This window comes from Archocentrus centrarchus, chromosome 18 (assembly GCF_007364275.1).
Source record: "Archocentrus centrarchus isolate MPI-CPG fArcCen1 chromosome 18, fArcCen1, whole genome shotgun sequence".
Classification (NCBI taxonomy): Eukaryota; Metazoa; Chordata; class Actinopteri; order Cichliformes; family Cichlidae; genus Archocentrus; species Archocentrus centrarchus.
This window is the reverse complement of record NC_044363.1, coordinates 11,679,323-11,692,882: the sequence shown is the minus strand read 5'-3', so window position 1 is coordinate 11,692,882 and position 13,560 is coordinate 11,679,323. Positions and strand designations below refer to the sequence as shown.

The 13,560-nt window shown below is 40.7% G+C and overlaps 1 pseudogene; it reads left to right on the top strand.

Moving 5' to 3' along the window:
• Window positions 1-10,189: 10,189 nt before the first annotated feature.
• Window positions 10,190-12,172, top strand: LOC115796906 (tripartite motif-containing protein 16-like; annotated as a pseudogene).
• Window positions 12,173-13,560: the final 1,388 nt, after the last annotated feature.

The window sequence follows — 13,560 nt, the reverse complement described above, 5'->3', positions numbered from 1 at the left end:
GTAATCTCCTCTTTTTTTAATCAAATATCAGATCTGTATATGATGTGAAGTTATGTTTTTTCATAGTGTGAAACAGGGTTATTATAGTTAACGAAAACGAACGAAGTAACGAAAACTGAAATTGAAAAAACATTGTCGTTAACTGAAATAAATAAAAACTAAAATTAAAAGGAAGAAACGACAACTAACTAAAACTGAATTGTGAGTTTACAAAACTAACTAAAACTAACTGAAATTATAGATATTGTTATTTTTTCAAAAGTCTTGTGGATTGATATGAAATCATTTTTTTCCTCTCTCCGAGTTTAAGCTCGGAACGCCGTCGGGCAAATGGGTGCGCATGTGCGTGCGTGCGCACACCGCGCTGCTCCTCAGAGAGTCCCATGTGGAGTGTTTTTTTTTGTTTTTTTTTACTATGATAGCACAGATAGCAGCGAGTGTCTTGTTGTGGATGATGTTGTGGATGATGTACGGAACACTTCTTAGTCAGGAAAAAAAACACCAACATCAAAGTAGACCTGAGAAGCGCACACAAGGCAGCTACGGAAACCGCTCTCATCCTACAAGGCAACCTGGCCTGCACCTCCAGAGAAACGTGACTACTCGTCGGGTCAACGCAGCCACAACGTTGTGTTTAGTCCTTGTGCGTTTCCGGCTACTTTATCAGTCAGATAATAACAATCAGGACTAATAATCAAAGCATCAATATAAGGACTCACAAATGTCAGCAAATTCCTGGAGGGAGCTGCTGAAACTATGGGAATGGACGTGAAGAAATGAAGAAAGTGAAAAAACAGGGACAAATATGTTTGCACCCTAAAAACTGAGCACAAAGAGCAAGGACCAAAAAACCCCCAGCACACAACCACAAGGTAATTAACACACGCAATCCAGCTATACATGCATAAATGCGGACATGAGGTCGGACACTTCCGTAGGCTGCATAGCCCGCAAAGACCCTGCAAGTCTAATCAGCGAGCATCTAACCAAGCTAGCTCCAAAACAGAAGCAGCATCAGGTGGAGAGAACATCAGGATGCAGCTGGATTTGAGCTTTGACTCCTTCAAGGAGTTTGTTTTTGTCAAACACCACATGTAGCTGTTATTAATCTGCTGCCCTGAGGCTGAACTTTATTGGGAGTTTATTGTAGAATTTATCGAGTTTTGGAGTTCATATTGTTCTTTGTTTCTCCCTGTTGATGTTCATGTGTGTCCTTAATATTACACACATTTAGCATGTAGTTCTGCTGTCTGTGAACAGTTGGTTGCTGAATATATTTCTTTAAAGGGTATCTTTAAAGCGTACCTGATTAAGTATGAAAATACTAAAACTAATACTGAAACTAACTAAAACTAAGCATAAAACCAAAAATAAAAACTAATAAAAACGAGCAAAACCACTCTGAAAACTAATTAAAACTAACTGAATTAGAGAAAAAAAAGTAAAAACTAACTAAAACTAAACTATAATGTAAAATCCAAAACTATTATAACCCTGGTGTGAAACATCCTCCAAAACAAACTGAGGTTTCCTCGTTCCTTTCACAGATGTGCCAGCTCTGGGGTTGATGGAATAACTATACTTCAAATAGGGCTGGGACTCGATTAAAAACATTAATCTAATTAATTAGAAGCTTTGTAATTAATTAATCGATATTAATCGCATTTCATTATTTAACATGAGAAATATTGATTAAGTTTGGTTGATGAATGAATCAATATACATAAGCTTACACTTCAAAATCTTGTTTATTTTCCCACCAGTCTACTACACAGACCAGCGAAGGGTGGAAGTGCTCCTGTGATAAGCAAACTCAGCATTTTTGTTTGTACTTCCACCTGGAAGTTTCTTGTATTTAAATTTCCCATCCACCAGCGTAGTCTCATCCGTCATCTCCATAGCTGTGTCCAAATTAAGGGGCGGCATCCTTCGAAGGACCCAACCCTCATAGACCGCAAAGGCCGGTTGTGAAATTGGACGGTCTAACCTTCATATCAGCATCACCTGCCCTCACCTGAGCGTAGCTCATGTCGCCTAGCAACCGTGACAGCACGAAGCACAGCTGTGTAAAAGCAGCTGGTTAAACGGAGAATGAACCTTTGCTCCTTTTTGTGGTTTGATTTGAAATCTAATTCAAAATATGCTCTTAAAACAAGCATAACACACTGCAACATCAAGGAAGTGAATGATTGAATGATTAATTTCCAACCAGGGGCTGGCTGGGGTTAAAATTCAGCCCGGGAGCTTGGTTTGGAGAGGCAAACAGACAAACCATAATTTTAAGACAAGAGAACTTTATTTGCAGGTGCGACTGCACCTGTGACCAGGAGAGCTGCAGCAGGCAGCACTGCTGTGCTTAATTGGGTAAAAAAAAAAAAAAAATTCTGGCCATCAGAAGGTTCGGGAAACCTCTCAAACCTTCCGATGGCCACCACGCCCCTGTCTGAATGAGTTATATCTGTGTTTAACTTCCACTCAGGGCGAAAACCAGCCGGAGGTTGAAAATGATGTGACAGCAGTCGGACGTTCTCTCCGGCTAAAGCGAACCTCGATAGTCCGGTCAGGTGACAGCTAGCGAGGCGAGCTGCTGGTAGAGCAGCGGCAACGGAAACAGCGGAGCACTTTTTGCAAATACGCGACATGACTTTGCACACAGCTCATCACGCTTATCACATTGTGCGTAGATATAATCTGTATGCCTGGACTCCTTCAGTGAGAAACGTTCCACGGTGCAAAGTGTGATTAAAATGCGTTAAATTTTTTAATTTGTTATTTTCCCCGTAATTAATTAATCGTAATTAACATGTTAAAGTCCCACTCCTAACTTCAAAGTACTTCAAAGAGTGTAAAAATCCAACCAACACTTTTATTTGCTGTGGAGGAAACTTTTCAGACTTTCACTGCTGCTGAGAGGAGAAATGCCTCAGAGAGGAAATCAACTGAATTCAGACAGATTTATAATTAATTATATACCATTTGAACTCACATAATTAAGTTATGTCATTTGTGTTATTAATGACTACCTGTTGTTTGAACTTGATACTCTGAGTTAGAACAGCTCACAAATTTCCACTGTGAATTCAAGAAAACTAGCTTTTTCTTGTCAAAGTAAAACACATTTATATATCCTTTCAACTTATATTTTAAAATTTAACTAAGACAAGTGATATTTATATCACTTGTCTTTTCAAGTTAAGTTAACTCATGTTATTCAGGCAGATCGTTTTAAGGCAGATTGTTATCGTAGATCCTTCCTCCCAGCAGCTGTAAGACTTTATAACCATCACTGCTCCCAACAAAAACAAGAATAGAACCAATAGTATGTACATATTGTATAGTAATACATAGTATATTGTCATTTCCTGTAGTTATAATCCTTTACAGTATATATTATTTTATTTTATTATTTTGACATTTTGCTGCTGTTACACCTAAATTTCCCCTTTGCGGGACAATAAAGGCTGTTTCTTCTTCTTCAATTGAACTTAAAATTGCAATTTAAGCTAACACACATTTTCAAATTGAATCCCCTTTCTCCACTGATAACAGCAAGTTCACCAGTTTCCTAAAAAAACAAAATACACTGAATATACTTACAACTCATGTTCAAAAACATTTTCCAGACTTTTTCTCCATCAAATACAGTTTTCACAGATTTGACGAGCCTTAAAGTGAGTGTAAATCCGAACATTTATCTCCAAGACAACATGTGTGGAAGTTAAGACTATATAAAATGAGAACATTCTAACCACACTATCTAAATCCAATATATTCATAAAGCACATTTAACAGAAGTTTGCTTAAAGTGCTGTAAACATTAACATTAAACAAACTCAATAAAATCAGCCTTCATAAAGAGTCCAATATAATAAAGTGCTACAAGATCAATGTGTTAGCAATCGCACAATGACAGTGATGAGAGGGATGTTTTCTGTAAAGAACGTCATTTCAACACAATACTGAAAGTTTTTGTTTATAGAAAAAGAACTGAACAAATTTTTACAAGAGCACCTTCTAGAAGTGACAATGAAACTTAAAACATAAATGTTACAGTTTGTACCTCAGGATTCTGTTTCTCAATCCATGTACTCGAGCCAAAGCCTGCTCTGGTCTGATCTTCATCACCTCTCTCTGAAGAAACTCAAAGGAATACTTCATGTCATCTGAATACTTGAGATTGACACAGTACATAACACCCATAAGCACGGCAAAGCTCTGTGCCACATCTTTCATGTTGTGAAGCACAGTGGTCTCCTCCACCACAACTGCCACATCGAAGGTCTCGTGGTGAACGGGATCCCGTTCACCACCTTGACAGGCTATCAGGAGGCCAAGCTGCATCCCCTTCATAGCATCATCAAAAGTGACGAAATGAGCCTTAAAAAGAAGAAAAAATAATACATAAACATTTTTGTGTGCAAGCACAGAATGCCATTACTCCAAGGTATCTTTATATTACAAGTTGTTGGACGCTATTGTGTGGTTTAACAACCTGTATGCCTTGACACTTTAAGGAATAGTTCAGTTTTTTGAAGTGGGGTCATATGATGCTCTTCTGTTCAGTGAGTGAATAACCTGACACACACACACACACACACACACACACACACACACACACACACACACACTCCCAGTTTGTAGAAGCACAGAGCACAAACGTCCCAGAATCAAAGCAATAAAAACTGTTGTGAATGAGGCCAACAACAAAAGATGCATTAAACATGTAAAAGAAGCTCCACCTGAAAACAAACTGTGGAAGTGTTCACCATATTTAAAGTTTTTTTCAGTGCTTTACTTTATTGTCAGGCAGCTCTTCTTTTTGACATGAACTTTTTCATCTACAGAGCTTCTGTTTTCTTGTACATGTGTAATATGCTGTGTACCATATTACACCAAAGATTACCAAAGTGAAGCACTGAAAATATCCTAAATATGTAGGAAGATCAACTAATGCTGACTTTTTTGTTTTTTAAAGTAGGACTTCTCTTACATGGTTAAATTGTCCTCTGTTATTGGCCCCATCTTTAACAGTTTTTCACTCAGTTTCTGTACTAACACTGCGCTCCGTTACAACTCCCCACTCCTGCTCGCCCCAACCATACATACTCAAAAAGGTTTTTAAAAATTCAAAGATACCAAAAAAAGTGAAAGAGACAAAAATGTAAACATACAGTTGTTGAATTACAAAATTGTTGACTTCCATCACACATGCTGATGAGAGCTGATGGATCTTCCCCTGATGTGTAGAGTGGCAAACCAAGTCTCCTTTCATTTGTGTCCTTCAAGATATGAGACATGCAGTGAGATGAAAATATTTTAACAAACAAATAGTGCATAATTTTCAAGCAAGTTCTAGACAGGTCCACTTACATCTTTCAGAAGGCAGTCCAAAATGTCTTTGAGAGACTTCTTCTTTCCAGACTTGGTTGCTGCTTTGTCTGCCTCCAGCAGTCTTGGGACCAGGCCATCAAGTCCATCAAGAAAAGATTCCAGAAGGTCTGTAGTGGCGAGTCTCCTGAATTCTGCTCTAATCTGAAGTGATAAAATGTCATGGTTGCCGGCAGAAAACGGACCCAGAAGCAGAGGCAACAGTGAACAGAAAACAAACAGTCTTTAATACAAAATAATGCTGACAGGGAAAACAGGGGTGAGTGAGAACTTTCTGGCAAGTACGGAGAATCTGAAATGGAAAAAGAAAAGAACAGGGTCAGGCAGGAAATTAACTAACTAAAAATTGTGATGGTCTGGGGGAGAAGGTGAGGTGGCTTACTCGGAACTCAGGTTTAACGGTCAGGTCGGGAATGAGGCTGGCGAGTGAGTCGGGGCGAGGTGGTCCGAGGGGCAGGCAGGCAGAGGCAGATGAAGGCAGGAGGAGCAGGTCCGAGTGGATGGGAATCCAGAGCAGGAAAGCGAGGGCTGGTACACCAGGGAGGATTACTAAACGGGAGGAAGGCAAGGCTGGTAAGTACAAACATGAACTTTCAGTAAATGAACCTTAACTAGTTTTACTTTGTGTAGCCGGATTACTACCACGAAGAGCAGAGCAACAATCTGGCGGCGAGTCAACGTCTCAGCCCCTCCTATATACTCCCGACCTTGATGAGCAGTCGTTAACAGCTGCCTGCCCCAACGGACCACCTGGAAGACAGAAAACACTCCCAACTACACGGTCCGCCCCGACCCATGACAATAAAACATTTCTCAATAGGACACAGTCCACACTGTCTTAACATATAATTAAATCTCTCTGTGGAATTAATGCAAAGTCGTGTGATCACCTGTCTCTTGTGGAACATAGCTGGCCATCAGGAAATTAGCTCTGTGATGTTTGGTTGATCTCCAATAATCTCTTTTCTGTGCTGGGAAAACGTAGCAACCATCAGATCCTCTAGTACAGGGGTAGGGAACTCCAGGCCTCGAGAGCCGGTGTCCTGCAGATTTTAGATGTGTCCCTGATCCAGCACACCTGAATCACATATAGAAGTCATTAGCAGGACTCTGGAGAACTTGACTGCATACTGAGGAGGTAATTCAGTCATTTGATTCAGGTGTGTTGGATCAGGAAAACATCTAAAACCTGCAGGACACCGGCTCTCGAGGCCTGGAGTTCCCTACCCCTGCTCTAGCAGCTGGTGATCAGGGTCTCTCTTCAGCCTTTCAGCCTCCGTCATCTTGCGCTTCTCCATGTTTTCAGGACTCTGTCCTTCAGGTGGATCAGGACAACAACAACAGTTAAAGTTGAAAAAAAGATGTGTGAGCATAGTAACAGTATTCTTAAATGACTTTAGTTAGTAGCATAACCATATCTGTCTGGCTGACATAAGAGGTCATCTTCACTGCTGTTATCAGTGGGGTGGCTGCTTTCATGATTGTGATTGCCCAAATAAGGATGCCTAATGCACTCAAACAACATCAAATATGTTTTATTATGAAGACACAGAGTTCCCTTCTATCTCTGAAAATTCAAGCCTAAAAAGATTTTAAAACAACCAACCGACCCCTCCGAAAAAAGGCTTGGGATCTATGCGATTCACGTGAATGACACTTTTGCCACTTAGTTAAAATAACATCACAGTCAACTCTACTATAAAATGTTATCTTCACCTGTTCTCTGATCTGCTCCACTCTCGGGTTAAAGAAAAGGGATCCGGCTAATTGCTGGCACTAAGACACAGAGTACCCTGGGCGCTAACTCAGCTGCAAACAGTACCGGTACCATTCAAAACTTTAACCAAGTGCAACGAATGTGCTTCTGAGAGAGTGAATCCTATAAAACTCATAAATAATTTTTATAACATATTTACACATTTGATTGCATTTAAAAAGATATCTGATAAGTGCAAGTTACCTTATTTCACTCGATCCTCATCCAGAAAAACTCCAGCTGAAAATCTGCCAGCTCTCATCCAGATCTTGCTGACAAAAAATAATCATCCGCGACTTCGCTTTCCACGTCCTCACTTTGCTCATTTATACAGCAACTTTTCCCTCAACGCATTAAATAAAATATAAAATTATATTTTTCTTCAAAAATGACATCAGGAAAAATGAGAATATTTCAAGCTGATGAAAATTTGCTAATTTTCCAGGTAAAAACTGTGATTTGAATTTTTGCACTTCATATCAACAAACTGGCAGTGTGTCCAGTTTATCAGCAAAAAGTGCAGCTGCAAACACAGCGGTGGAAACCTGCTCTGATTTTCATCCCTGAAGCTGCAGGCAGGGCTATAATAGTTTGGATTTTACATTATAGTTTAGGTTTAGTTTGTTTTTTTTTTACTTTTTTTTCTCTAATTCACTTAGTTTTAGTTAGTTTTCAGAGTGGTTTTTCTCGTTTTTACTACTTTTTATTTTTGGTTTCATGCTAAGTTAGTTAGTTTCAGTATTAGTTTTAGTATTTTCATACTTAGGTGCAAGATTCAAGGCACAAAAGTGACTACTGTGCAATAAAAACTCAACAAAAGATACCGTTTAAAGAAATATACTGAACAACCAACTGTTCACAAGACAGCAGCACTACGTGCTAAATGTGTGTAATATTAAGGACACACATGAACATCAACAGGGAGAAACAAAGAAAAATATGAACTCCAAAACTCAATAAATTCTACAATAAACTTCAGCATCAGTGCAGCAGATTAACAGCACCTACATGTGGTGTTTGACAAAAACAAACTCCTGATGTTCTCACCACCTGAAGCTGCTTCTGTTTTGGAGCTAGCTTGGTTAGATGCTCCTAATTAGACTTGCAGGGTCTTTGCAGCCTCTGTACACAACCTACAGAAGTGTCCGACCTCATGTCCACATTTCTGCTTGTGTAGCTGGATTGTGTGTGTTAATTACCTTGCGGTCGCATGTTGGTGTTTTATATGTGGTGGCGGCTGAGCCTTTTTTTGGTCCTCGCTCATTGTGCTCAGTTTTTTGGCTGCAAACACATTCGTCCCTGTTTTTTCACTTTTTTCATTCCCTCACGTCCATTCCGATAGTTTCAGCGTCTCCCTCCCTCATTATTCCTGATTGTTATTCCCTCATTGATAAAGTGAGGCCGTATAAAATTAGATTGCGGGCCTTGAGTCTGACACGGGTTTTAGTTGGATTAATTTATGTATTCCACTGGCCATTTCTAGAAAATTAAAGACAATTTTAATTGAAATCCTTGTAATTATGAATAATATTCTATCATCTACCATCTAATTCATTCCTTGCATTGGCGTATATGTCTGACATGTTTCTCTACTCAAATCTTTTGAAGACTGCTTTCTTGGACCTGTGTAGCTTCTCAGTATTTGGCGATTAAAACTCAAAAGACTTCTTCAGTTTTTCATTAAACTCTCTTTAATGTATTTCTTGACATGTTACTGAGCTGCCTAAAATAAAATTGTTCTAAGCAACTGAGAACCACCAGTTAACCTAATCCCAGTAACTGCATGTCTTTGGACTGTTGAGGAAACCCACACAAACATGAGGAGAACATGCAAAAAGCACACTGAAAGGCCTGGGCCAAGGTGGATTCAAACCCACACCTTCTAGCTGTGAGAAAAGAGCGCTAACCACCACGCTGCCCTACATATCTGTAACTTTTGTTACATCATGAGTTTGTTTTCCAGCACAGGATTAAAGGCAGTGGGATAAGAAACGTGCTGCACAGGGTTCACAGTCCAAAGTTTCAGCTTTTACCAACAAGCTGTTCAGCCTGAGCTGTTCCTCTGTAATTTCCTCATTGTGGGACTAATAAAGGTAATTGTATTCATATTCCTAAACTCATTTCTAATTCATTTTGGTCACTCCAATGAAAATCTGAACATCTCAAACGCCACTACTTGTTTTTTGTTTCCAGACCATACATCATAGCAGGTCTCACTATCATGTTGTTGTTGTTCTTCTTCTTCTGTCACAAATCACCCTGACACTCATCTCCACCTGCTCCACCCTGCCTGCACTCCCTTCTTCATTCCACTTGTGGAGCATTGTGTTGTTTTGGAAGGTTGATCCGAGGTATTTCAACTCATCTACTTTCACCCTTACTTCTGTCTCTGAACTTCTCCATCAACACTGTCAAAGAAAACATCATAGCAGTGCTCTTTCTCTTCGCTTTACTCACAGTTAACCTAATGGAGTTAACTGAGACCTGTGAATAAAAGAGGCTGTGGCATCATTGAAAGTGACAGTGAGGCCAAAAAGGGTTAAACACACAGTATCGCTCTCAGAGCGCTCCTCTTCCTGGAATGAAGCACAGCCTGATAATCCTGTTTCTTCTTCCTGCTCTTAAACACAGCACCTCCTCTCTGTTTCCCTCCCCTTCAGATCTGCAGTGTGAAGATGGGTGTAACTAACATGTGGTGCTGTGTCAGAGCTGACAGGCTCCATTCACTGCAGAAACACATGCTGCTGAGATCAGAGTTCAGACTAGTTTTACTTATAAGGAAGAGAAACTCACACAGTCACTGACACTGAGAGGAGAAATGGCGCAGAAAGGAGTTCAGCTGGACTGAGAAACCTTCTCTTGTTCCATCTGTTTGGATCTACTGAAGGATCCGGTGACTATTTGACCTGATATGAAAGATATGCCAGCTCAGGGATTGATGTAATCACTGAACGTCAAAGAACACACTGCAAAATTCCAACCTGAGCAACTCTGCATGTTAAAGTGAAAAAAAAAAGGAACTTGAGTTTGATACAACTGTGACGCTTTTGTTTGCTGTGGAGGAAACTTTTCAGTCTTTCACTGCTGCTGAGAGGAGAAATGGCTCAGAGAGGAAATCAGCTGAATTCAGAGAAATTCTCTTGTTCCATCTGTTTGGATCTACTGAAGGAACCGGTGGCTCTTCCCTGTGGACACAGCTACTGCATGAACTGTATTAAAAGCTTCTGGGATGAAGAGGAGGAGAAAAAGAAAATCCACAGCTGCCCTCAGTGCAGGAAGACTTTCACACCGAGGCCTGTCCTGGAGAAAAACATCATGTTAGCAGAGTTGGTGGAGGAGCTGAAGAAGACTGGACTCCATGCTGCTCCAGCTGATCACTGCTATGCTGGACCTGAAGATGTGGCCTGTGATGTCTGCACTGGGAGGAAGCTGAAAGCCATCAAGTCCTGTTTATCTTGTCCAGCCTCTTACTGTGAGAGCCATGAAACCATAAAGCCATAAAGGCCATGAAACAGTCCCAGCTGCAGCAGAAAGGACTGAGAAGCAGAAGGAGCTCGAGGTGAGACGACTAAACATCCAGCAGAGAATCCAGGACCGAGAGAAAGATGTGAAGCTGCTTCAACAGGAGGTGGAGGCCATCAATGGCTCCGCTGATAAAGCAGTGGAGGACAGTGAGAAGATGTTGACTGAGCTGATCCGTCTGATCCAGAAAAGAAGCTCTGATGTGAAGCAGCAGGTCAGATCCCAGCAGGAAACTGAAGTGAATTGAGTCAAAGAGCTTCAGGAGAACCTGGAGCAGGAGATCGCTGAGCTGAAGAGGAAAGACGCCGAGCTGGAGCAGCTCTCACACACAGAGGATCACAACCAGTTTCTACACAACTACCCCTCACTGTCAGCACTCAGTGAGTCTACACACTCATCCAGCATCAATATTGGTCCTCTGAGGTACTTTGAGGATGTGACAGCAGCTGTGTCAGAGACCAGAGATAAACTACAGGACATCCTGAGAGAGGAATGGACAAACATCTCACTAAGAGTCACTGAAGAGGATGTTTTACTGTCACCATCAGAGCCAAAGACCAGAGCTGGATTCTTAAAATATTCACGTGAAATCACACTGGATAGTAGAGAGAGTCTGACTGGACGTTGTTACTGGGAGGTGGAGTGGAGAGGGAGAGGAGTTTGTGTAGCAGTCGCATACAAGAATATCAGCAGAGCAGGGAGCCTCAATGAATGTGGACTTGGATGGAATGATAAATCTTGGGCATTATATTGTGACAGAAACAGTTTTCAGTTTTGGCACAACAAAGTCAAAACTGTCCTCTCAGGTCCTCAGTCCTCCAGAGTAGGAGTGTACCTGGATCACAGAGCAGGTATTCTGTCTTTCTACAGCGTCTCTGAAACCATGACTCTCCTCCACAGAGTCCAGACCACATTCACTCAGCCGCTCTATGCTGGACTTCGGCTTGGTTTCACTGATGGAGACACTGTAGAGTTGATTAAAGTCAGATAGACAGAGAAGATAGGTTCATGTTGATCCTGACCATTATATGTACTTGTGTAGTTTCTAAATGAGGCTTTACATTTTAGAAGCTGAGAAGTTCAGTGGTCCATTGATGTCTGAAAATAATATTGCACTGATTCAAACTGTACTTACATTTATATACCTTACATCAATATAAATCTGGATCTGTTCTTATGGCTGATAATCATGTGAGTTTCAATTATACTACTCTTCATATTCAGCATGTTTTCAGTCTTGAATCAGTCTGGTTAGTGGTTTTATTCTGTAGTTGCTGTAGTGGGTTGTCAAATGCAAAGAATCCATTGGAGCTGCAGTGATTCATCAGTTAGTCGATGATTAGAGAATTGATTGTTTTATCATTATTTTAATCATATTTAAAACTGCTTCCAGTTTCTGAAATGTGAAGATTGTTGATTTTCTTGATCATATATGAAAGTAAACTTGATGTTTTTGAGGTTTGAACTTTGAAAATGGAACAAAAATTTGAATCTTTGAGCTGTTTGAGATTATAATGGAGATTTTAACTATGATCTGATGCTTATTGTAAAAACAATGATTGATCTAGAGTGATGTCATTTTTCAGATGAAAAGTTTGATCACAGTCAATCATTTATACACATTTAAATCTAAAAACTAAATGGTACAGGCCTGTATGTTTTGTGGAGGAGAGACACATTTATTTGCTCTGAGCTGTGTCTGGCAGGCAGAGCATCTCCACAGTCCACCAATCTAATGGTTCTGTTTTGGTTTATCTGCTGGATGTTTCTGGAAGTTTAATGTCCTTTAAACAGTTTCATCTGTTTCTGTTCAGCAGCCGCTCATTCAGTCAGAGTGGGTGGAGTTTGAACAGTTTCCTCACCTGCTGTAAACGACTCATGTCTGATCTGCTTCAGTTAAACTAAATGTTAAAAAGAAATAAAGTAAAAACTGTAAGAATGAGTGAAATGTGAAAAGTTTTATTTGGATTAAAATTGTGAACGTTTGGCTCTACATGAAAAACATCTGTTACACTCTCACACGAGTACGACTCTCTGGAAATATGAGCTTCTGATTTTGTGGTGTTTGAAATGAGGAAACATACTGAGGAAAATGTGCAGCAAACATGTGACAGAATTATACACTGGAAAAAGCTCATTAGAAAAGGACCAAACAGTTTCAAAGAATCAACCAGAACATCCTGAAATTGACAAACTGGACTTCAGTCGAGCATCAGAGGAATCTCTACCTGTGCTCAGAAAGTCGACCAAACACCAGTTTGAAGAACAGCAGAATTTGGGAGCTGTTTAGGTTTTAATTTCAATTCTACTTGTTTCATCTCAGACACATATTGTTCTTTTACAGTGAATATATGAATATATTAAATATGAAGGAGGCAAATATAATTCTTTTAATGTATTGCAGCTCTAAATTTGTCTGAAAGTTTTAGTTACTCGTAGTATAGAGTTAGTATATAGAAAACAAAATTATCAGATTACAGGTGGTGATAATTTTGCATGTTCGTGATAAATAAAAGAGAGCTTAAACTGATGTAAATCTTCCTTTATTGGCTGAGTAAATCCTGCCACATCATAAATCTCGTAATATAGTGGAAATGATCTCAGAGCTGTAAACAGGCAGATTTTTGCCTCCTCCCCCCTACCCCCCTGGGATGGGGGTGCCTCGGGGTTCCTGGGTGGGGCTGGGTGTTCTGGCGTGGGTACTGGCCTGCCCCCCTTGGGGGTGCGGTGCGGGGCTGCGTTGGCTTCTTCGGCGTGGGGGGGGGCTCTGTGGAGGGTCGGGCGGTCCTTGGGTGCCGTGGGCCCGGGAGCCCTGCCGCCGGCCAGTGCAGGGGGCTGGCCGCTGGGGGGGGGCTGGCTTCTCATCGCCTTGGGTTCCCTGGAGCCCTCGCTCC